At 42.3% G+C, this 26043-nt stretch overlaps 1 protein-coding gene and 2 pseudogenes across 4 annotated transcripts in view; 2 read left to right on the top strand and 1 right to left on the bottom strand.

Moving 5' to 3' along the window:
• The window catches only part of LOC147027710 (repulsive guidance molecule A-like), a 164369-nt gene that overhangs the window by 102847 nt on the left and 35479 nt on the right, over nt 1-26043 (bottom strand). The gene's annotated exons all lie outside the window — the stretch shown is intronic.
• LOC147027712 (uncharacterized) lies at nt 439-24238 on the top strand (annotated as a pseudogene).
• LOC147027711 (uncharacterized) lies at nt 23776-25432 on the top strand (annotated as a pseudogene).

Raw genomic sequence — 26043 nt, 5'->3', positions numbered from 1 at the left:
GGACGTGCTACAGTGAGGTGACACACAAAGGGCACACTGACGGACACAAAAAGCTGTACGAAAAAGCACTGTCTGCGAAGAGTTCAAGCGTGTTCTCATACAAGAAGGAAGGGGGACGACCCATATCAAGTAGTACTACTATGCCTGATAGCAGTGAATCTGCTGAGTCAAGGAAAAGGTCACTCACACGATCCCACGTCAGTCCGTTCAACTGAGAGCCTGTTTCTACTGCCAAGATATCAAACACGAAAAGAAACATGCCAGATGTGGTTCAAACCCAGAGCAGGTTCACTTATGCAGAACTTCAGACATTGGAAATCAGTCAAAAAGATTGTAGATGCCAGTCATAATGACAAATGGAAATTGAATATGGCAGACATCCTTGAGGAGGGAGACTTCCTGTCCAGGGACATCAGGTACCACACAAGTTGACACACGATGCACTGGCAGCGCTACATGCAGCAGCCCCAAAGGCTCAGTAACAGGGACAACCAGTCAGACAACGACACTGTGGCATCTATTTCGGCGGAGATTGAATTCTTTGCCGAATTAAAAGAGCGCTTGAATCAAGGAGACATCACACTGACTGAGGTGGCTGCACTGTACACCAGTATGATGCACGATCATGGAATTCACAACGAGAAAATCACTCGGCAGGTCCTCTTAGAGAAAATCCAACAGAACATCACAAATTTCACAATCACTGATGCACGAGGGAGGAAGCCAGCAGTCCTACATTCCAACGAAGCTGGTCGCTCTGCTATAGACCAGGCAATAGAGGAGAGAGAGACATCAAAGGAGAGATGAACACAATCTTCCGGTGTTGTTGTGTTCCAGCAGCTGTGCATCCACAAACATGACATGCTCAGGCAGGTGCTCTTGCAGACACCACAATCTTGTCTGCACCAAACTCTGCAACTGCGCGGGAGATGAGGACAAATGTCACAACACACAACCCACTGTAATTGGACAAGATGAGGAAGAGGAGTAACGTAAGGAGCAAGGACTCAGGTGTAAATATATGTGGTTTGAAGTGGGACACTTTGGATCACAATAGGAGTGACTGATGTTTGCAAAATTCTTAATGCGACACTTTGTCCATTGGAAATTCAAATGCTCATCTTTTTGAGACTCCATGTGCTGGTACTTGTAGTGAAGAATTATACATTAATAGCATTTAACTGCACAATATTCACACACAGAGACTCATGACTAGATGGAAACATACTCTCATAGTGGATTGGATCATCCTGATCATTTTAAGGGGTCACACGGTATACTTACTAAAGAAACTAAATTTTTGGTCAAATATTATCGCATTTTTCACACCAAAGTTTATTTTGAACCAAAAATGACCCTGGGACCACACAGAAAAACTGGCAACAACATTTTTTTCTGATCAGTGATGTATTTAGATGGAATTAAACACAGTTGTCAAGATTCTATATGGAAATTTGGGGGTTTTTTTTACATTGACCGACGGACAAACTGGGGTAATAACCATCCTCGGTAACCTGTCCAGGACTGTCCTTGCTCATGAAACTGCCTCGGCAGCCCTGTGTGCATTTACGGCAAGAAAGGAATGGTATTTTTTACCCCTGCCGAATGAGAGGGTATTGCATTTGGTCTTGCAAACCTCTAAATGTGGGGGTCTGTTGGGTAGTCGATCCAGTCGAAAAAAATGTTTTATATATTTTTTAAATTTTTTTTTGAAATTTGTTCTACCCTTATTATCAGTTTTTCCATCGATATGTTTGTCTGTCTGTCTGTTGGGTAGTCGATCTAGTCGAATTATTATTATTTTTTTTTTAATTTGTTCTACCCTTATTATCAGTATTTAAAATGGTGATTTCAGTTAATACAATGGCGATTTCAGTTAATACAATGGCGATTTTGATGAAACTTGGTTGGGAGGTTCATACCATGACCTAGTTGTGCGCAAATGAGAACCGTTGCTATGGACACCACCGTTGCCAAGCAACGGGACTTTGAAATTTTTGAAAAATCATTAAAAAATTATTTCTTCGCAAATCAAAAAATAAAAATAAAAAAAAAAAAAAAAAAAAAAAATCGGGCCACGAGCGACTGTGGGCAGTACATTCAGCCATATTGCTAAAAATTTCCAGCCGAATCCTATGAAAACTGTCTGAAAGGATAAACTTTGAATGAACCCTGGTCAAAAACAATAAAAAAACGAAGTTCGTTATATCTCAGAGACTATGAGTCATATATACATGAAACTGGTATGGTAGGTTCATGGTATGTCCGAGTTATGCATGAGAAAGAACCGTTGCTATGGACCCCTCTGTTGCGAAGCAACGGCCGAAAAACCTCTAAATGTGGGGGTATTTTAACGAAAAAACAATCTGCAGCATTAACCCTTGAAGCTGGAATCATGAATTTTCTTGTGCTTAATCCTTAGGTCATTCCCCATCGAACGGGCCCATCGCATCAGGTTCTATTGGGTAGGCGACTACCCATGTCCACCTACCGGTTTGTTTGTTTGTTTCTTTGCCGCATAGAACTTTAGTGTTTTTATCCACAACTGCTCGTCTGATTGAGACGGAATTTTCACCATTGGAGCAACGACTCAGGTGGAATGTTTTCATGATAGTTATGATGGTGTGGTCACGTGGTGTGGTCACGTGGTGTGGCAGCCATGTTGGAAAAAAAGAAAAACTTTGGACCTCTTCCACCTGAAACCGCACCAAGGACATAATTGAAACTTGGCACACAGCAAGTACTCCTCATGGAGAACAAGTGTGATTTTTTCTAAAATGATGTCATCATTGCATATGTAGAATGCTACATCTGATCAGTATGAAAAATTTTGAAGGCCATCTAGTGATAAAATGGCCCCAAAAATAATAATAATAATAATTTAATGATGTCATCGGTCACGTGATTCGGCAGCCATGTTGTTTCTTTTTTTTTTACCTTCAAAAATCTTCTTATCTGAAGTGGCTCAATAGATCGAGGTGAAACTTTACACGCATGACTGCCTATCCCTGAGGAACCAAAGATGTACACATATGATGTCATAGGTCACTCACATGGTTTGGCAGCCATACTTTATTTACCCCAAAACCTAAAAAAACAAGGACAAATGTGTCCAAGAGCCACGTCCTAAAAGTTTTGTCTTCACCAGAAGAAGAACAAGAAGAGGAAGAAGAAGAAGAAAAAAACAACTTCCGATATTTCGTCACGTCACGTCTGTCATGGACGATCTTCGTTCATGACGAGAAAATAGTGTATTTACGAAATTACAATTTATTAAATGGGATAATCTTTAAATAGTAACGTGAACTTTTCGAAACTTAAAAGCAAATGTCCGAATATGTTTAAAAGTTCATGATAGACGCTCTCAAAAGGCACCCTCAATGTGAGGATGTGTACAGGTGCTTAGTATTTAAGGAGATCCGGATCCTGTATTTAAAAGAGCAGAGTCCTCAAGGTTTTGTAAGAAGAAGAAGAAGAAGAAGGAGAAGGAGAAGGAGAAGGAGAAGGAGAAGGAGAAGGAGAAGGAGAAGGAGAAGGCCGTGCTCTTGTTGCAAGAACAACAGCGTTCGCTATGCGAGACACTGCTAAAAATAAAATAAAAAACCGATCATGTGCATCGTACAGTACTCCTGGTGGTACACGGTATTACAAACAATCTAGTTCTTATACAAAGAAAGTTTAAACAACCTTACAGCGATGTTGAAATCTGAGTGAGAATAATTCGAAATTTTCAAAATGTTTCGCTTCATCCAATTTAAGTGGAGGCTCAAATCAAAGAAAACATCAGAGCTTCGCAGCGAAGCAGAAATAATTTTTACTCCATTTTTTTTTGTTACTAATAATAATTTTTATTAATATATATATATATATTTTTTTTTTTTTGGACTCCAATTTCATGCCATTTATAAGCAGCAAGGATGGCTGACAAAGGTGATGCAGATGATTTCTGAACATACGGAAGATGAACTCAGGCAAACGAGAGGGTGAATGGAGCAGAATGTGAAGTACAACATGTTGTCTTTTGATTAAATCCGTCAGTGAAGTGACGGGTAAAAATGTATCATATTAAATAATTACCAATCTTTGAAGATACAACATTTTGAAATAATCACTTTTTAAAAAATGTTTTTTTTTTTTTTAAAGAGCAGATAAAGTATGCTGAATGTACAATATATTTAGTATTAAATAAAAAAAATTTAAAGAAAAATAAAGAGCATACAAACAAAACAACAGAAAAAGATTGATAAAACCCAAAACTAATTTAAATCTCTCACTCCGTAAAACGAGTGTTTAATGGTTAGAGCAGTGTTTCTCAACCGGGGTTCCGCGAGAGGTCGCGAGGGGTTCCGCGAGAAACAGTAATAAATAGGCAAATGTATTTTTGAGTAGTTTTTGTTTGATTTAATATTCGTTATTTTACTATACACGTACGGCATATTGTTGGAAGCTCCTTGGTTATTATCATAGAGGCTTCACGTCTTATATTATTTACAATTATAACAACCATAGGGAATGTTATATTATAACAACCATAATAACCACGAATCGCGATGGACGCCCGGAATAACGACTCGTCATTGAACACGGCACACGGCCTCTACGTGATGACGTCACCAATGATGACGTGGTCTGTCTCATTGCCAATAAATTTGACAAAATGGGGGTCATTTTTTCCTTAAACCAGGTATCCGAAAAAAATACATAATATTTACCACGTGAACTACGATAAAAATATAAAAGAGCGAGATATTAACAATGGTATATAATAATGTTTATGCAGGGGTTCCCTGAGACATGAAAACTATTTCAAGGGTTCCACAAGGGTAAAAAGGTTGAGAAACGCTGGGTTTGAGTGTCCGCACTGAATCTGGGTGGTCAGTGGTTCAAACCACTTCCGAGTCACACCAAAGACTTCAAAAATGGTATGTTTCCTTGATGCTCAACATTTAAAGGATCAAACATGGACAAATAATGCTCTGAAGGCAAATGCAAACCACCCAGTATAGCCCTCGTCAAGAAACTGTTTTCACAGCACCAACACACTTTAAATAGTTATGTGGTACATCAAAATCAAAAGCCGTTAAATGACAATTCCCCTTTCTTTTTAAAAATTGCTTGCGGAGGTTTTTCTGCAGGACATCCTTTGGAACTGCCCGTTTGGCCAGATTTATTATTTGCAACTTGCTTCCAATCCAAATGGGCCTTGCAGGGAAAAGTGAGCAATTTAAACAGCGCAGCAGCTTTAACCAAAGTCGGGCATAATGTGAACAAATAAAAATAAAAACCAATGTCACCCGCAGGGTGACCCGTATCTTGCCAAAAGGTGACCACGTGTGACTTCTTTAAGGTTACACTGAGGTGAACAGAGCTGCTATCCACCAGGAGTGACTCCTTGAGGAATATCTGCCTACGAGAGATTCCGATGAGAATCGTTCTACAGAGTAACCATGAAAAATATGCTTTTGCCTCATAACGTCACCAAATGACGTCATAATGTCTCAAGCTTGAGATATCTAGAAAGCACTCATCGAGGTGTTCAATTTGAGGTACTACACGATATGGTTCCTAAAACTTGAAAATTTGACCTTGGGGTCAAATATGTTTGACCTGAGGTGCTAACCATGAAGGTCAAGGCCAATCGCCACCAAAAATTAATCAGCTGAGCGCCAGACCATGAACTATATTCCCATGAAATTTGAAGATGATCCGATCAAAATTACTCAAAAAATAAGGGTTTCGTCGACTCCCCTGATTTGCGACAAAGTGACCTTGACCTTTGACCTTGACCTTCAAAATTTTATGCGCTGAAAGGGACCTCTATAGGCCTCTGATATGCGAAGTTACAAAAATTTCCAATGATAACTGTGCTCTGCAGAGTGATTTATACGTGATTACAGACCAAAAAAAAACAAACAAAAAAAAACATATGAAGGTCAAGGGCAATCGCCACCAAAAATTAATCAGCTGAGCGCCAGACCATGAACTATATTCCCATGAAGTTTGAAGATGATCCGATCAAAATTACTCAAAAAATAAGGGTTTCGTCGACTCCCCTGATTTGTGCCAAAGTGACCTTGACCTTCAAAATTTTGTGCACTGAAAGGGACCTCTCTAAGCCTCTGATATGCGAAGTTACAAAAATTTCCGATGATAACTGTGCTCTGCAGAATTTTTTATACGTGATTTCAGACAAACAAACAAAAAAAACACAAGCTGATTAACATATCTTGCAAAAACTTCGTTTTGGCAAGATAAAAATTATACTTCATTATCACAATAATGCTTTTCAGGCATGGTTGGTCTGATGACAAATTTGCTTGCAGCCAATCACAAAAAAATTATAGATGGCCCAGCATTAATAAGATGGTTTTCATAATGGCTACGCAACTGAACTCCTTTTGGAGAAGATGATCGTCATAAAAGGAAAAATGGTTGCTTGACTGTACATAGTGCTGACCTGACACAAATAGGTCATCAAGGTATAATTGTCTCCATATAAAATAACTTTGCGTTGTCAATAACAACATTTCACAGCAAGAGGATTTGGCTGTCCAGGAGTTGACATTGTTGAGAATTGCAGAGTTAAGCATCCGGCTTTGGCTGCGAAAATAATAAATCTGAGAAGATGAACGGGTTAAAAAAGAAAATTACCAAAAGCTGCTTTATTGCAAAGTCCAGTTGAAAAATTGATCACGAAAGCAGTTAACTTGCACCCGCATTAATAAATTCTGCTTTAAGTGACAGAGAGACAACTGCTTAGGATGCAACGGACAATAGACCTCACATGCCTGCAATGAGATGGCAAGAGCCTCCTTGCCGGAGTTTGCATCAGGCACGAAACAACACAACGGTGTGGAATCCACAGATTGTCCTGCTGCAGGACCCAACATTATTTATGTGCCTGCAGTACACACTCACTATCGAGAAACGACCCCAATTTCTCAGCCGATCACAGGTACATCTACTACTGCACCACAAATTCAAGATCACACCACAAAGCCTGTGATACAAAAGACATTAAAGGTCTTACTGGTGTGCATGGCATTAGATGATGCCACCAAGATAAGGTTTTAAAACTGAAACTTCGATGAAACGATCCCCAGATTTCTGTCCTCGATTAATCTCAAGAGATGAAAGTTAAGAGCTGTCCACAAGGTGAATGTCAAATGAATCATTCAGGTTGAACAGAATAGTTTGTTCACAAATACCAACACAACCCCTCCATTAAGGCCCTGTCACACCTTGACGATTTAGCCAGCGTATGTCGACGTATGAAAAATTTGTCTAAAACGTTGGCACACGTCGAATACGTTATGGGTAAGTTTTGTAAACACTAAGAGCACGCTGGCATACGTCGTAGTACACCGAGCTGTTAGACAAATTTTCCATGCTTGAAATTTTTCATCTAGTGTGGTGAAAATGTAATATAATTAATAGGCTGCCGCTCAACGATTTAAATCATAACCGCACTAGAAATCGAAGTGTCAACATCACCGTCATACCGAAGAAGAAGAAAAAAAAAAAAAAAAAAACAGGGAATCTGGAACACTGACGCTAACCATTACCTCGACGCGTTTCGACTTACGAGTAACTTACAAGTAATGTGTGTCGACGTGTGTCAACGATCGTGTAACGCGCCTACAACTTATGGCCAGCGTTTGCGGAACGTGTGTCAAACGCTGGCATACGTCGAAAAATTTTCAACATGCTGAAAATTTGTCGACGTACTCGGCGTACCACGACGTATGCCAGCGTGCTTCAGCGTGCTCTTAACGTATACAAAACATACCCATAACGTATTCGACATATGCCAACGTACTACGACGTATGTCAGCGTGCTTCAGCGTGCTCTTAACGTATACAAAACATACCCATAACGTATTCGACATATGCCAACGTACTACGACGTATGTCAGCGTGCTTCAGCGTGCTCTTAACGTATACAAAACATACCCATAACGTATTCGACGTATGCCAATGTACTACGACGTATGCCAGCGTGCTCTTAACATACACAAAACGTACCCATAACGTATTCAACGTGTGCCAGCGTATTCAGCAAATTTTTCATACGTCGGCATACGCTGGCTAAATCGTCAAGGTGTGACAGCGGCTTGACACTTCGATGTCTAGTGCGGTTATGATTTGAATCGTCGAGCCGCAGCCTATGAATAGTCTACGCCACGTGATCGTCGGCGATACGCTACCACGCTATGCATAAGTTAGACTATTGTTGGGCATAGGTTGTGAACGCCGACAACACGTTCAGCATTCGTTGATATAAGTTATCTATATGTTATCGAAACGTTCTGTGTACGTTACTAATACGTTATGCATACATCCAACTCGTTATGAATACGTCCAAAACTGGAAAAAAAACATCAATAGTTCAGCGTATGCCAGCGTTTTACATACATTTTGATACCTTGCCATACACTGGCGAAAACGTCAAGGTGTGACAGCCCTTTATGGAGGGCAAATACTGCACTTCACAAACGATGTCTTGATATTGTTAACTGTGCCACCAAAGATGGAAGGGGGTTGTTTTTTCCATGCCAGTTTGTCTGTCTGTGAGCAGGATATCTCAAAAAGTTGTGCACAGATTCAGACAAAATTTGATGGAAAGGTTGTGTGTTTGTGAGAAGGACGAAATTATTCGATCTTGGTGAAGATCCGAATCTGGATACGAGAATTATTTGAAGGGATTCTTCACCATCGAGGGATATAATCGGGCCAAACCGATATATAGCACGATATATGAAAAAGAAGTGGACGGAGTACGACAAAACTTGGTGGATGAGTTGGGTAGATGACAATAACAAGCCAATTAGATTTTGGATGAGGTCCGGATGCAGATCCGGCCTATTAGTGGGAAACTGTTCAGCCTTGTGGAGGTATGTGCTCCACCAAGTGCAGCTCTAGATTTTTTTTTTAATACACCTACCCACATTGACAATCAATAACATTTCGTCAAAGCATATTCTTTCAGAACCTTCCTCTTTTGTAGACGACAACACTCCTGAATGCACATTGCAAATCATTTCACCAATTTCTCAGTGTGACGCGCCAAGCTCGTAATCATCCACCACAATTTTGATGTTCTACATCACAATGGAGAAACGACAGGTAACCATTTCAGACTTCATGCTGCAGGAGTTAAGAGGAGAAATACACTGACACTTTATCACCACAATCAAGCAATAACTGCAGAGAAGGATAAGGCTTGAGCGTTTTCACAAAAGAAAGAGAAAAATCATGAAAGCAATCTTTGATCTGCTCTGCACAGCTTGAAACTAGAGCGTAAAGAGCCGCAATAATTATTTAATAAATAATAGGAAAAGTTTTAAATGGCACCAAAGGTCATTCCAACTAACTCTTCACTGCTCTGTGACAGGTACATTCACATACTGCTTCAAGGGCTGCATAACATTCCCATTAGCTTGAACACACACACACACACACACACACACACACACACACACACACACACACACACACACACACACACACACACACACACGCTGTAAAAAACATTCACTCTCGAGTGCAATACAACAGTGATGGACCAAATGCCCTCCTTTCTTTGTTTAAACTTCATAAAGGATCATACGACGACTCGTTGCGCTCAGTGACAACTGTGACGTAGCAATTGGACCCTGTATGTATCAATTTCCATTCTGCATCCGGAAGACAGTATATTTAAATGCAATTGTTTTGATTCCCAACAAAGACACCCTCAAATGCAGAAGGGCCCAGGCACAAGCCAAACTCCACACACCTCCCAGCCAAGGGGGCACCCAAGGTATGATACTCAATCACAGCAAAGTGCAGTTACTTCATAGTTTTACAATATAATTTTTTGTTTTTTTAATAGGGCCACTTGACCTGGAGTTGCTTATCTGGGCCCTGGCCGAATGCTGTCACCCAAATATGGTGGAATTCTGGCTGGTGAGTCTGGTGAGGAAGATATTTGAAAGAATTTACGCAATTTTCCCAAAAATTTTACTGTCCGCCATTTTGACACATTCCTGGTCATGTGATTGGCATGGCCTGCGCAGTTTAACACTGGACCCTGTCCTAATGTTGTAATCCAAATTTGGTAGCATTCTGACTGGTGGGTCTGGAGAATAAAAAAAATTGGAAGAAATTTACTAAGTCGGCCATTTTGACACACTTAAAGTCATGTGACTGGAACGAGCTTTGCAATTCCCGTTACCATTCAGGAGAGGAACGTTGCGGCAACATTTCAGCCGGATCGGCCCAGCGGTTTTGCCAGAGAAGTCGAAAGAGGAGACGGACGGACGGTGCATGATGACAATACCTTATCTGAAATGTAAATTCCAGATTTGACATTCCTCCGTGGTATATTCATGCAGTCATAACCATTCATGCAGACAAATTGATCATTCAAGCAATCATAACCTCCGTGGTCCATTGCATACGGACCAACAATAAAAAGCTTGCGTCTTAAGGAAAGTGTCAAAGCAAGTGCACCAAGTATTTAAAAAAAACAAAATAAAAACCAATCCCGTGCGTGCCTATCGATATGCAAAAACCTGTTGGGTACTCAAGAAAGCGAAGATAAATGAATTTTAAAACAAGAACACCAGGGTGGCATTTACACACCCAGCAGGATGAGCACAGCAAGGAAATGGGCACTGGCAAGAAACAATGCACAAGGAGGGCCTTGGGTGAGATTTGATCCGCGTCTGTGAGATTCGAGGTCTGTCTGTGCCACGGTGCGTGACCGCACCAAGGCAACCAGAGCTTTAAATAATTTCCTGTTGCTGGGATTGCCAAAGTTGTGAAAAATGATCTTCAAACTCGCCCAGTGGGCTTCTTCCTTCATGTTTCCCACCGTTTCCTCCAACATGCAAGCATGCAATGGAGAGAGAGAGAAAAAAAAAAAAAAAAAAAAAAGGGAGAAAAAAATAACCTGCCACATAACCAATAAACATTGAATCATCCAATTAGCACAATTAGCATTACTCTTTTTCAGGACTTTGAAATCCCATACCTCTCGAAGCTAAAACCAACATGACGAAAGCAGTCTGGGCATAAGAACAGATGTAAAAGTTTTATTTTGGTCTAATCACTCGATGACGCCACAAGCAGCTAGTGATGGAGCAATTGCGCTCCGATTGTACTTCCAAAAGCAGAGGTTTGCATGAGGGATGCACCTGGAAAAGCAAGAACAGATTCATCCCATAATGCCCACGAGACGCTGGGCCAAAAGGTTCACCAGAAAGCAAAAGCACCCATGGCGGGATAGACAGTGGCGCAGGAGGGAGAGAATTAACTGTCGGTCGCGTGGCAGTGAGGTCAAGTCGTCCATCAGCCGCATGCTGAGAAGTTCAATAACCGACGAAACCAAGGGCGGGAACCCAAACGCGGCACAGCACAAGATGCATTGTCGCACTGCAAGCTTTCAGAGGGGGACCGTTGATGGCAAGGTCAAATGGGCAGCTTATATGGAAGGGCTACGTTTCCCCACGGTGTTCGGAAGTCGAAAAATAATATGAAATTTTAAAAGAAATGTCAAAGGACACTCTACAGTCCGACATAGCTCGAAATATTTTCAACAACAACGAGAACAACCACACAACTGCAATGTTTAAAAGCCATTCACAGACCTACAGGTCCTCCAATTAAAACTGGGTAGCAGGGAATGCGATGTTCAACCGACATGGAAGGCAATGGTTAAACTCGAGCGATGCAATGCAGAAAAAAATCAAACTCCTCGGGTCATGAGAAGGAACAAATAAAGCCACAGCAACGCTCCAATCAGCCGCACAAATAGTTAGCAGAACACAAGATAAATAAATACATAAATGCCCAAAAAAATAATTTCTACAGAAATGAATCGCTGCAAAACTATTTGGATAATTTCAAATCTAAACGAAAAGGATAAGTGGAAGAGAAGAAGACGAAGAAGGGGAAAAAAAAACAACCAAAAACCGAACGAGCAATGCTCCAGGTTATTTGCAGCTCGTCATGACGTACGTCACCTGGGGAATGAAGTGAAGAGTGCCGTAAGAAAGCGATGTCACACCTCGGGCTGCAACAGGTAGGAACCGCAAAGCGACTGACACGAGACATTTGGCAGCGTGAACGTGCTGCCGAGGGGCCAGCTCACGACAATCATCCTGGGATGGACAAACTCCTTCGAGCAACTCTTACATTCAGGACACCAATGTTTAAAGCAGAACTTGCGCTTGTTACCGTCGCAAAACAAGTAAACAAACTTGAACAAAACACCAGAGTGAAAGGGAAAGTTGTTGCACCGATTTCCACAAAGCTTCTTCAACACATTAGGTTTCAGCCACATCTGATTGAAGCGAAGACCCAAAAGGCACAGCCCAGCCAATGCGACTGTTCAGCCAGAAAAGCCTTTTTAATATACAATACACGTGTGTGTGCGTGTGTGAGTGTGTGTGTGTGTGTGTGTGTACACACGCACACACACACACACACACACACACACACACACACACACACGGAAATACAAGGAAATCTAACACAGGTGGAGACCAGTCAGCCCATCATGCCTGCACGAACACCACACTAATTTATCGACACAAGATCAAAGGAAGAAATGCAAAAAGATATATATAGATATAGATATCTATCTATATATATATATATATATATATATATATATATATATATATATATATATATATATATATATATATATATATATATATAATTTTTATTCATTTATTTCTTCTTTCTATTCCTTCGCTCAGGGGAGGGGGCATGGGCTTGGTTAGAAACACACAACATCAACCACACAAGACCCATTGACAAGACCCCCCACCAACAACACTCCGTACACATGCACACAATCACCCATCAATGCTCACGCTACCGAAAAGTCTTATCAACATCCCTTTACCTCGAAAATGCCATAACTTCCAGGAACCTATCAAATTCTAATTTTAACTTAGACTGTTTCTGCCGCCACTACCTTTCCAGGGAGGCCATTCCATGCATTAACTACTCCCTGAGTAAAAGTCACCTGCGTTGCCACTGTCTACGATATTGTTGTGGTTGACGAAATTCACAAACCACCATTCAGGTCCCTTAGGTGAGATATCTCTGCAAGTATATGTGTAGTTAGGCCCAAACCCGTTGTTTCGAGGGAATAAATGTCATTCAGTCGGGCTGCGACTCTTCAGGATAGCCGTTTTTCTTTTACTATCTTTATTTTGGACCAGCCGCCATTACTACCACCACCAACCACGTCTCAACAGCCATCACAACAACAACCACCAACCACAACGCCGCTTCACAACAACAACCACCAACCACAACTCCGCCATCACACAACAACCACAACCACAACGCCGCTTCACAACAACAACCACCAACCACAACGCCGCTTCACAACAACAGCCACGACCCTTAACGTCACAACTCGCCACCATCGCATCACCGCCATTCTTGCGCCACTTGTGGGCGCCGATGCTGGACTCGTGTGGGGCGCGCACCGAGCAGCGTGTTCAGAGACATCACAGACTTTCCGAAGAAAAACGGATCAAAAACGACTCACGCCCACTTCTGTTCCGTCCTATCGGCGAGCTGGGGCGATTTGGCCCCGCCTCCAGGGCGTTGGAGTGAGGACGCTATATGCAAATTCATGGATCAAAAAGCATTCACGCCCACTTTTCCTCGGTCCAATGGGGAGCCAGTTAGAGAGGTGAAGGGTCGGAGGCAGAGGGTCAAAGGTGAAGGAGCGAAGCCACGGGGCTTATATAAACGGCTGCGTTCGTCAGTAAAAAGAAGTTGAGAGTGGTGCGTTGGAACGAGTTGTCGGTGGAGCTGGGAAGAAGAGTGCTAGTTCGGAGGGGAGAAGTCAAGAGTGAAGAGTTGGGACGAGCCAAGAGAGGAGACGGAGAGGGCGATTAGACGGAGCTGTGGAGAGGTGGCGGCGGCGAAGGCGGACGAGGGGGTGCTCGCGTCGGTGCTGGGAGCTGCAGAGGGAGAGGCCAGCAACGCGACCGAGGTCGAGGTGGAGACGCTAGTCGCGGGACCCGAGACAGGGTGATATCCGCCATCCCCCGAGCATCAACAACCCCCTCCTGTTTCCCCCCGCGCTGAGATAGTGCGACAAGGGGGCCCCTTTCCCACCCCCTACCAGACACTGTCCGCGAGGCCCGCGGAGTTGAGGCGCCACCGCCGCTTTGCGTCTCATCATCAGACGGGTAGGCCCGACACGGTCTCGGCCCCAGGCCCGTCTACCCCCCTCATCCTGGAGGGTGGTTCTTTTTCTTTTGCTTTGGGTATCTGTGTTGTCGGCGCCGTCTGTGAAGTAAAATTGTATAAGTGTTGCCGTGTGCTCGGTAGTCGGATAGCTCTGCATTGTGTTTCTCTTTTATATTTGCTTTTTGTGTATTATTGTGTTTCTTCTCCTTTTACATGTGCTTTTGGTGTAATTGTATATGTGTGCTTTCCGTTCATCGCGAAATAAATGTGAATTATGTTGAACTGTTTTCCCGCTTCGCTTCGTCTTTTCTTTCATTGAATCTCCATCTTGCTTCACGTAAAGGGTTGGTCGTGGGCTGAAACGCCCGATAATTAATCGAACCGTCGAGGCCGACGAATAACACCGCTCGGTTATCCCGATAGTACGGAACGGGTCGCTTAAAGTGGCCCGTGTCCGAAGTCGACCTGCGGCGAGGTGCGATCGCCCGGTCTACCCTCCGTGTGGGTACTTATGTAGGTCGAATTTGGACAGCAACCCTATCCCACGCGGGGGCCGATTGGCACGATCGTGGTGAGACCGAAAGGTCCACCCGTGACTAGTTCCCGGCGTTAGTCCGAGAGGGTCACGACTGTATTGTCCGTCCGATGGGCGACGTGCCGCGATTCGAGTTACGTGGCCGTCCGCACGCCGGCGGGCGCGAATCCGCAACAATATATAATGCTGCGGTTCTCGGAACCGCATGCATCCAACAGATAGTGGTCCCAAGACAGTTATTCCATTAATATACGTGTAGATAGTCCCTTCCCTTTTGTCTAGCGGGACAACAGGGATGTGCGTTGCGAGGATCTCATAGCTAGGTTTGCTTACATCATTCCTTCTTCATTTCATTTCTAACGTCATTGCTGCTCGACTTTTCTGATTATTCCTGAGGTAAATCTGAGCCACGTGCGCCCTTCGCGGTGAGATGGATCCTCAGCAAAGGCCAAGCAGGCACTACACCCACAACCATCCGTACAAAACACCGCCTGCAAAAGGCACTCATAGCGGTAATTTCCACCTGATGGTGTTTTCGACAACACAGGAAACACACCCAGCACAACGCCCACGCTGCACGAAATGCGTACCGAGGCCGATAATAGAAAGGCAACCCTACGCCACGTTGCGTGGGATGCGAGTGTGCAAGACACAAGCGGTGTGTTCCTTTCAACCCATTTCTGGACTAATTATATCGAACGGGTTTCATCCCACGCACACGATAGGAGAATCGGGCGAGCGCTGGCCACGTGCGTAATGGCGGATCAGAACGGAGGATGTTGCACGGAATGTGCTCTCAAAGGCAGACCCGTGCACCGCTCGCGACACTTTGTTATCGTGCAGAGCCAGGCACGAATGGACACGGGGCATTCGATGTCAAGTGTACACACCCTCCCGACACAAATACCTCATTTTCTCTCCATATGTTGGTCATTTATTCACTTGGGTGAAAAAACTCAAATACCAACTTTTAGACCTGCGGGCCCATTCTCGGGCCCCCCAAATTTGGGCGCCCCCGACTGCCCCCACAATCTTCCAGAGGCCATATCACAGGTTGTCGTGGTCCGATTTGGCTGATCTTGGTATCAAAATGCTCGTAAAAGCAAGATCTTTCAAATCGCGTCAAGTAAAATCACTCCGAAACAGTAATTCACAAAGTTAGAGTTTGGGGCGCCCTTTGACCTTGGGCCCCCACTCCCCAGCCAAACCGATGGTCCCGATTTTTTCGTGTGAGAATACCCCTTCATGTACTCCAACACCTCATAAATGAAAATGGGATCTCAATGGGTTCAAGTGTGATGATGGTTTTATTGTTCGGGGACTCGGGTGCTGGACACACAATACGCCACAATACATAGCACAATATTTGAACACAGATTTCCAATACACTATATCAGTATATTGTACATAAATTTTCCACATGCACCATGCAGGAACTGGAAGCGATACCAGAAGGAGTAAGAGTTTTTCCTAGCATATTATAGTCAAGATTTTTTTCCAACCAATGTTTTATTTGACATTTATTTTAACTCCGCTCGGTTATCCCTGCAGCACGGAAGGAGCCGCTTAAGCGGTTCGTGTCCGAGTCGACCTGCGGCGTGGTACAACTCCTCGGTACGCTACCCGCGCGGGTACTTGGGTATATCGACATTCGGCGATTCACCCTATTTCGCGCGGGTAGAATGCGGACTGGGTTGTGGTGAGGTTAAACCCCCACCCGTGGCTAGCTCCTTGGCGGTAGTTCCAAGAGGGTCACGACTGAATTGTCCGTTCCGGTGGGCGACGCGTCGCGATTTGAGTTACATGGCCGATCGCACGCCGGGCGGGCAAAACTTGTAACAATATATATATATATATATATATATATATATATATATATATATATGTATATGTATATATATATATACATATATATAATATATACTAATGAGGTCCCATACGTGTGTGGTCATATGTGCAAAAAAAGAAAAAAAAAAAAGAATTGTGACGTCAATCGTGACGTCATAGCACCGTGTCCTGTCATTGGTTTGGTTAATAAATGGCCACAACTTGGGAACCACTTGTCCAATTAATATCAAACCTTGAAAAGGCACATGCACAGGGCCCCAGCAATATACCTGGCAAGTTTAAATTAGATCAGACCAGTGGTTGTCGAGAAACAGCGGTCGCAGACAGACAGACAGACAGACACAGAGATTGCTGGAATTATATATACTAGTACGTGCCCATACGTGCATGGCCGTTGGTGCAAAAAAATACTTTCAAACCATGTGTCAGAAACAACCACACAGGCTGTTCCTTCGCTCTCGTGTGCCCATATGTGCGTGGCCGTACGTGCGTGCAAATCAAAAAAAAAACTTTCAAACAACCACACAGGCCGTTCCTTCGCTCTCGTAAACGACGACTGGATTGGGGCATTGTGTTTATCTATAAATGCGCATAAGAAATCGAGAAGTTATTAGAATACAGTAAGTCATCACTATCCGGAAGTGGTGCGTGCCCGTACAGAATGTTCACATGCATTCCACGAATTATCGCTTGCATTGAAGTAACAACTGGTGTGATACTTCCACATACAGAGTTAATTAAAATCCAAATTAAAATCAAGTTTACCTCCCTGTCTTTGCTTGCCATGACATTCGCTGCCATTGACCACTGCCACTCCTACGCCACGGTAACTAAATGGCGCCCTTTCCCCATCAGCCACGCCTCCGCAGCAACGTGTCTTGTCATTGGTTTGGAAAATAAATGGCCATAACTTGGGAAACACTTGTCTGATTCATATCAAACCATGAAAAGTCACATACTCAGGTCCCCAGCAATAAAGCTGGCAAGTTTCAATTAGATCGGACCAATGGTTGTCGAGAAACAGTGGTCACACACACACACACACACACACACACACACACACACACACACACACACACACACACACACACACACACACACACACACACACACACACACACACACACACACACACACAATTGGGATGGTTGGAATTTCACATTTTTAAAGAAGATGACAATGCTTACAACCAAAAGTAGAAAACTAGATCGACTCCACCAATTTGAACAAAAAAGCAAGAGCAGACCCGGTTTCGGGCAACGTTTCGCTGGTTTCACCAGGAACAATAGACTCTGTTGTGATTATATACTGTTGATATTCAAAAACATACAAGTACACATACACACACTGCCTGTATTAATCAATCTGAGAGATGAAAATCGGAAAAGGATCATATTTTGAACTAGAAGGGCACTCTGTGGAGCACATATCTCAACCCCGTAATGCCTGATCCATGATAACATACCTGGCCCAATACATTTTTGAGATATCGTGCTCGACAGAACTACATCGTTTTTGGCCCAATCTCTCAATGGTGAAAAATCACTGAAAAAAATTAAATAATTCTTGTATCCAGATTCGGATCTTCAACAAACTCAAATCAATTCGTCCTTGTCACAAACTCAACCAGTCCACCAAGTTTCGTCCGAATCAGTCCGCAACTTTTTGAGATATCCTGCAGACAGACAGACACAGACAGACAGACAAACAGACAGGGATGAAAACATAACCTCCTTCACCTTCGGTGGCGGAGGTAAAAAGTGACGTTTTAGAGGAGGAAGCCAAGTTTGAAAGCTCATTCGTGAGATTGGACAGATGTCGTTTTCTGGCTCTCCTGAGGTTAGACGTACACGTGTTGCAGGCTTTGTGGAATGATCTGAGGTCGCCTTCAGCCGGACTTGCATTCCAGGATGAGAATGCAAGTTGTTTTTAAAGCAAGAGCCTCGCCACGGGATTCAGAGAACCGTGAGTGAGAGATTGGTAAGATCATTGAAGATGAGATGAGGAGAGGAATCTGCACATACGAGAGAGCACGTTTCTGTGGAAGAATTCCCATGCTGAATTAATATCAGTGACAGTGGATACAGGAGACCGGTCATGAAGTGTTGAATAAATTAAATTAAAAAAAATTTTAAAAATTAAAAAAATAATAAAAATAAAGCAGATACTCAAATGTACAAACAGGTCACAAACCACGAATGTCGGGGTTCCACGGTATGCGAATATATATTGGCTTGTGGATAAAGACATGGGATATACAAACATGCACCCAGAGCATCATTCTTCAACCTTATAGTTAATTAGTCCCATCCATGAACCTGGTCTGATTAGTCCAGGTTCAAAAGGAGATTAAATTAACCATCTGACTTGCTCCTTGCACTCAAACACAGCCCTAAACCACGCCGATTGCTAATGAACGCTCAATATCATGCGTGCATTCAATGCGTCGTTTCATCTTTCTCTTTAATCCAGTTCAGCTACCCGTTTCCTAGAAATGCGAATAGGCCGGCACCACACAATAAATTTAAATTTGCAAACTATCAACAATCTTTGGCAGTAAATTCAAAGCAGTTTTCACAATGCAACACACAGGTACACCACTTATTTAAAAACAGGCACAATCAATAAATTGTATCATTCCAAAACACCTCATGTAGTGGTTAAGCTTCAATGTGTTTGACTCGTGCAAATGATAATGCACAAACTGGAGAGAAAAACAAGTTTTGATGCAGTTATAAAGTTCCAGGCTTCGTTCGGTGAAGGGAGAAAGAAAGACGAGCAATTTCTGCATTTTGCTGCAAACTAAGAATGACAGATGCTGGTTACATATTTCAATTTTGTCAGAAAAATACCCTTAAACTAATGGTAAATATACACTATGGGACTTGACTCATGAAAATATATCAAATTCAAACCACCTATAAATCTTGAATCACTTTCCCCAATATAAAACGAGAACATCCCAGGCCATAAAGCTTTACCGCAATGTCCTTTGTCGTGTCGCGACAAAACTTTGGGAAGGAGGGGTGGGCATAATGCCTGGTGTTGGCTTAACGGTTAGGGTGGTGGGCTTAGGATCGAAGGATCCTGAGTTCAAATCCCCCTCGGCTGTTGAATTAATACCAGGTGGGGTTGACTCTGGCCGTCTTCCTTCCAAGGTCGGAAAAATGAGCGCCAGCTTGCTAGTATACTGTGTCGGAGTGGTGACCCATCCAGGATTGTGTCCAATAGTCAAGGAGATTGCTAAGGCAGCACCAACGCTCTGCACAGAGTGTGGTCCCGATGATGGATGCAGTGGGCACAATAGCCGTTGGTCATTAGTCAATATTTTTTTTTCAGGCAGATTAACCAGAAAGGTCGTAAATACGTAAATCAACAAACATCTATTACAGCTCAGTTTTGATCCACAGCATTAGTCTTCAACAAGGTATCTCAAAACACTACAAGAATAAGTAAATAAATGAAGCGAATTTGGGAATTGTCCACAACATACGCTTCACCGGTGAGGATGAGTTTTATTTTTGGACATGGTCCCATTGCACATCACCACACAAGGTGATTGATGCCCTCGTAGTCAAATTTTCGTTTGTTCCAGATCCATTCCTGGATTGCCACTTGGACCTACCTCATAGTCATCAATAAACACTTTTGCTGAACCCAGACTTGTGTGAATTACAATGTAATGTACCTCGAGACAGTTGTACAATGGCAGCTACAGGTAGTGCACAAGAAATAGAAACACCTCGGTAAATGAGGGACACCAAGCAACGGCTCCCACACAGGTGTGGCCCATGTGTTCACGCATTTAACACACAAGCATGCTTCGGGGTCATGTATAAAAGTGCTGTACAGGCCTGCTTGCTGAGAATTATAGTTTGCATGGCTGCAAGAGGAGACCCCCCCCTCCTCCCGCCCTCCCCAGACCCAATGTGCCCATTCACAGAGCATGTGTGGTCGTCAAATAATTTGATGAGCATGACACTGTTATCCATATGTCATGGCCTTCTCAGTCACCGGATCTGAACTCGATCAAGCATTTACGGGATATTCTGGAATGATGCCCGAGACAGCGTTTTCCATCTCCATCTAAGAGGTGTGAGTCGATTGACTTCCTCGTGGAAGAATGGTGCCGCATCCCTCCTGCAGAATTCCAAACATGGGTGGACCCTATTTCACGGCGCGTACAGGCCGCACTGGCTCACAATGTCCTCTGATGTGACTTTCTATTGGTGTTTCCTTTTTTTTGTCCACTACCTGTATATCCTGACTAGTGATCCTTTTTGGCAGCAAACACTGGCCACGCAAGGCCATTTGTTCATTGCACACATTTTTTCGTCATTTTCAAAACCGCTCACACTTATCTGTGACAGTTTGTAGCAAATTGTGCAGTGTTTCTCCAACGAATGGCTCATGCTTCAACACTTTCACAAAGCAAAACACTGACGGCTCCTCACCGTTCCATAACACTGCACGCTTGTAGTGGGACAGTCACCATGAAAGCACGATCACTCGTACCACATCCAGGAAAGTCGGGTACCAAGTAGAGTAGCTGATGAATGACTTATTTGCTCCTGCAATATTGTACAAACTCTCTCTCTCTCTCATTGCATGACATACATACACTCTCAGTGACAGTAAAATTCACTTTATTTGTTGAGTTACCCTCATTGATAGATTGCTAACTAGTATTCAGAGGTGGTTGGTGGGGGTAGGGAGTTATTTGATTAATAAAAAGCAAAATTGTTTAAACCGCCCACCACGACTGACAATAATGTCGATATTTCTAAAGACAAAAAGTCTTTTTTTCTGACACGTTTTTGCAGTTCACCAATTTAAAAGGTGTTATCAAATTCACAGGATTTTCAGTGAATGACACCGTCGACAAATTATCTGTATTGTGAAAGGAGCCGTGTCTGTCTGTCTGTGTTTGTTTGTCATGTTATAAGTTGAGAACAGATTAACGGATTTCAATAAATCGAACTACGGTGGATTCAGGGGACTCCCGGGAAGGTTGCGACGAAAAAAAAAAAATATATATATATATATATATATATATATATATATATATATATGAATACCATAAGGGCCCAACTCCACCATTTTTCAAAATTCAGGTTTTGCATGTTTTATGTTCCATAGTTGACAAGCTTTTTGACTGTATGCAAGAAGGTCCCAACTCCCATGAATAAATGTGCTGATTCACAATGTATTTTCCACGGTGAGTTCAGCCGAGGCCCAACTCCAGGAGTTGGGCCTCTGTTGCAGGAAATTTGGCCTCGACATTTCGGTGGCAGCAGCAGTGATCCAAGATGGCAGCGCCGATGGAGAATGTTGATACAAGTGATGAAGAAATAAGACCCAAAAGTAAACGAAATGAAGGAGAATGGGCCAAAAACAAACGAAAGAGACCGAGAGCAGAAGGCAAAGAGTATGTTGGTGCCAAGAAGGAATCAGTCACTGCAAGTAAAATGTGAGAGAAGTGCAGGTAAATATCAATGTAAAGTTGATGCCTCTGCACGCATACCGCTTTACATTACTCAGTGCACTGTGTGTTTATCAATAAAATTCAGTTTAATAAAATTAAATACATTCTTGCATGTACAGCCAGGCTTTGTACAGAATCTTGCACCGCTTTATCATTTTTATGAGCCTTCTCTATTTCAGATCAACTTTGATACCGTTAACCCATTCAGTGCCGGGTAGTTTTCCCCCTATAGTGCCAGGCTATTTTTTGGGGGGAATTTTGCGCATTCTTTGCAAATATCATTATCATTGCATGAAAAGGATCAGAGCTATGTTTGCTATACCTACAAAAGCATTTTAATGAGGTATTTTTAGTTCGGGTGTCGAAGAAAGTGCCTTGAAACCTTCACTGTTGCCGCACAAGAGACGCTGCTGGCAAATTTTAACACCATTGGCAACCAGGATGGCCAAGATGTCTATTTGATGTCCCTCATCAGTTGCAAAGCACCCTCAGCGAAGGCGACCAAACGGAACACAAGCATCATTTCAACACGCAGCCGGCAGTATTGCCACCAAGTGAAACTGGGAGACGATGTAAAAATGGTTTGCAGAGAAACCTTTGCAAGCCTGCATGGAGTGGGAACAAAATGCATGAGGAGAGTCGCTCAGCACCATTCTAAGGGAGCCACACGAAAAGACAAACGAGGGACTCGTAACAACAGAAAGTGCATTCCTGAAGATTTGAGAGGTGAAGGTGGATGCACATATTCGGTCATTCCCATATTGTGTATCCGATGATACCGGCCATGGAAAGAAGAGGAGGTATCTTTCCTCTGAACTGACAGTTGTGAAAATGTACACTCTGTTCCTTGAACTGTTGCACCCCGATAAATATGCAGAATATCGGGCTGGAACCGATCCCAAAAAAGATAGACTGTGAAATAAAATTCAGATTTTACTATGATTATTTCAAGCGAAATTTTAATTCTGGGTTTGGTCGGCCTCGATCTGATGTCTGTTGTATCTGCACTGAGCTTAAGGCCAAAATCAAGGTTGAAAAAAAAAATGCAGCTGTAACCAAGGGCCGAGAAACAAAGCTGCTTTTTCACAAAACGAAGGCAAACGTCTTCTCCAAGAAGTTGAAGGAGCTTACTGAAGCTGCTGAGAACAATGCCAACACAGAATGTGTCTGTTTTGATTTTAAACAGAACATCCCCTTTCCACATATCCCGACTGAGGATGTCTTCTATTCAAGGTAGTTGTGGCTGTTCGTATTTGGCAAACACTCGGCCAAAACAGACAAAATGAAGGTGTACTCACGGCATGAAACTGAAGCACGTAGAGGTGTGAATGAAGTGATTAGTTGCATCAAACATTCCAATGAAAACAAGTGGTGCCAGGCACAACAAATCCCGCCATTTAAGGAATAAAGTTATTCTGGGGATCAAATTTAAATTTGATACATCCTTAACCTGAATGTTGATTATGAGGAATAGAATAAGGAATATTTAAGTCTTAGTTTGAAGTCAATTAAACCATTTGTGACGAAGTTATGACCGTAAAATGATTTTGACCTTTCAAGGCCACATAAGGTCAAAGGTCACGGTGTCAAATGAAAGCCAATAAAGGACTTGATATATGTCTTCCATCGTAAACACGCATATTCCAAACCTTTTTTGATTTATAATGGAAAATATGTAATTTTGACCGATGACATCATAATGATTGAATGTGATAACTTGTTTAAATCACGGGTACTTGAAACTTGTAGATTATGTTAGTCTGGAGCTGGCCGCGTATGTCTGCAGAGTGGAGATATGGCCTGTAGAATTAATATTTATCATCCATCTTCCCACACCTATCAAACATTGTTTTAGTTTTAATGGAAAATTTGTAATTTTGACCGATGACCATGACCCCCAAAATTTCGGACCCCACCGATCTTCACAAATATGCATTTTTCACTATAGGAATGGGTAGGATTATAAGTGACAAATAGAATAAGGTTCACGATAAGCTTAGTTTGAAGTAAATCAGATCATTTTTGACGAAGTTATGAGCAAAAAACGATTTTGATCTTTTCGTGACCTTGACCTTGACCTTTGATCCAATTGGACCCAAAAGACAATGGGGTCGTCCAAGGTTCATTGCCCACCTGGGGATTAAATTTGATAGTGTTTGCTAAAGCCATTTTGCCATAAAGTTGCTAACAGACAGACAGACAGACAAACAAACAAACAGACAAACAAACCGGGCGATTACAATATCCTGCTCCCTCGCTCCGGGAGGGGGGGGGGGATAATAACATCCCAAACAGTTAGAAATCTCATAGTTTTCACTGATGGTTGTTGTGGTCTGAACCACAATTGTACTTTGGTTGAGTATCTGTCCTCCTTTGTAATCAATGAGAGATCTGATGAAGTGATTCCTCAGCTTCCAATCAGAGGAGACAGCTATTTGCCGTATGACCGAAAATTTGGGGTGATAGAAAAAAAATCCAGAGAAAGCATGAAACCGTTGAAATGTACCAAAATTGGGAGAAAATCATTTCTGAAAAAATTTCAGGTAGTTTCGAGGAAAGGCAAGGACGTGCTTGATGTTGAATCACACCTTGGGCAGTTCTTTAAGAAATCGGTAAAAAAAAAAAGGATGGTGAAAAGCACTCTTTCAGTAAGTACAAAATGTTCAAGTATATATCAGACTTCGGATACGACATTGAGGTTTCTGAAACGATGTCATCACAAGTCACAACGAGGTTCTGCCTTGTAAAGCCTAATGTCAGGGATATTACTTATCCACAGCAAACACTCGACAGTAAGCAGTTGGGTGTCAAGGATGCCAAAGTTCAAGATGTCCAGACACTTGTCAGATATCTTTCAGCTGAAGCACAGGCTTTCCTTGATAAGTTAGTAGCGACTGATAACAGAGGTGGTGACGATGAGTCAGATTTTGAAGATGAGTCGGTATATGATTTTGACGTTTGTTGGTAGGCTCAATGTGGGGTGCAGTGCCAAGAAATCAGATGGTTTGCTTGCTTTGTATTCATTTCATGTCGAGTTTAAAACGGAAGTACATGTATCTGCAGAATGGTTGTTCTTGGAAAGTAGAAGCTGTTGACACCGGACCTTAGAAGACAACCCCCCAGATGTTAAAAAAAAAAAAAAATTGTCCTTTGTAGTTCTCATTTCACACAAGGTTTTGAAATAAAATGATTCTGGAGAAACAAGACATATTTTGTCACTTTTTTGTAGAAGTTTTCGCCGTTTAAGACAAAAAAGGACCGAACTCTGATGTTTTTATTTGGTCACCCAGCTAAAACCCAACTATCATTTGCCACCTCTGGTGGGGTACTATATGTGTCATAAATACGATACTAAGATATTGGCCACACTGAGAAAAATAATAAAAATGCTCTCCTGTAAAATTTCGTTTCATGGAGTTGGGCCCTTATGGTATTCACCAATATATATATATATATATATATATATATATATATATATATATATATATATATATTTATATATATATATATATATATATAAAATATATATATAATATATATATATATATATATATATATATATATATATATATTCACACATACTTTTTTTCATAGGTACATGGGCACACATGACAAAACTGCAAATGCCAACTTGCGACGCTGGTTATCCCCGCACTCTCAGGAATATTTTTTCTTCTTGCCCTATTGATTAGCTATCACAGCAAAGATCGGTATTTCCGCCTTATATTCTAGTTATTATATTAAGCATCTGCTTCGAGTCTGGGAGGTTTGGGGTTCAAACTCTGGCAGTCACGCCAAAGACTTAAAAATGGTACGTACCGTTTCCTTGCTTGATGTTCAGTGTCTAAAAGGATAAGAGCATGGACAATACCCATAGGTTGTCACCCAAGAGGAGGAGGAATTGCCCTGGTCAGTGAGTGCGGTGAAAAAGCGGCGCCATTATTGTGACGTCACAGGTACCCAGTAC

The sequence above is a fragment of the Eptatretus burgeri genome, chromosome 4 (assembly GCF_056783735.1).
Source record: "Eptatretus burgeri isolate ZD-2024b chromosome 4, Ebu_testis_v1, whole genome shotgun sequence".
NCBI classification, from domain to species: Eukaryota; Metazoa; Chordata; class Myxini; order Myxiniformes; family Myxinidae; genus Eptatretus; species Eptatretus burgeri.
Note: the sequence above shows the minus strand (reverse complement) of the source record. Positions and strands in the feature narration are given on the sequence as shown.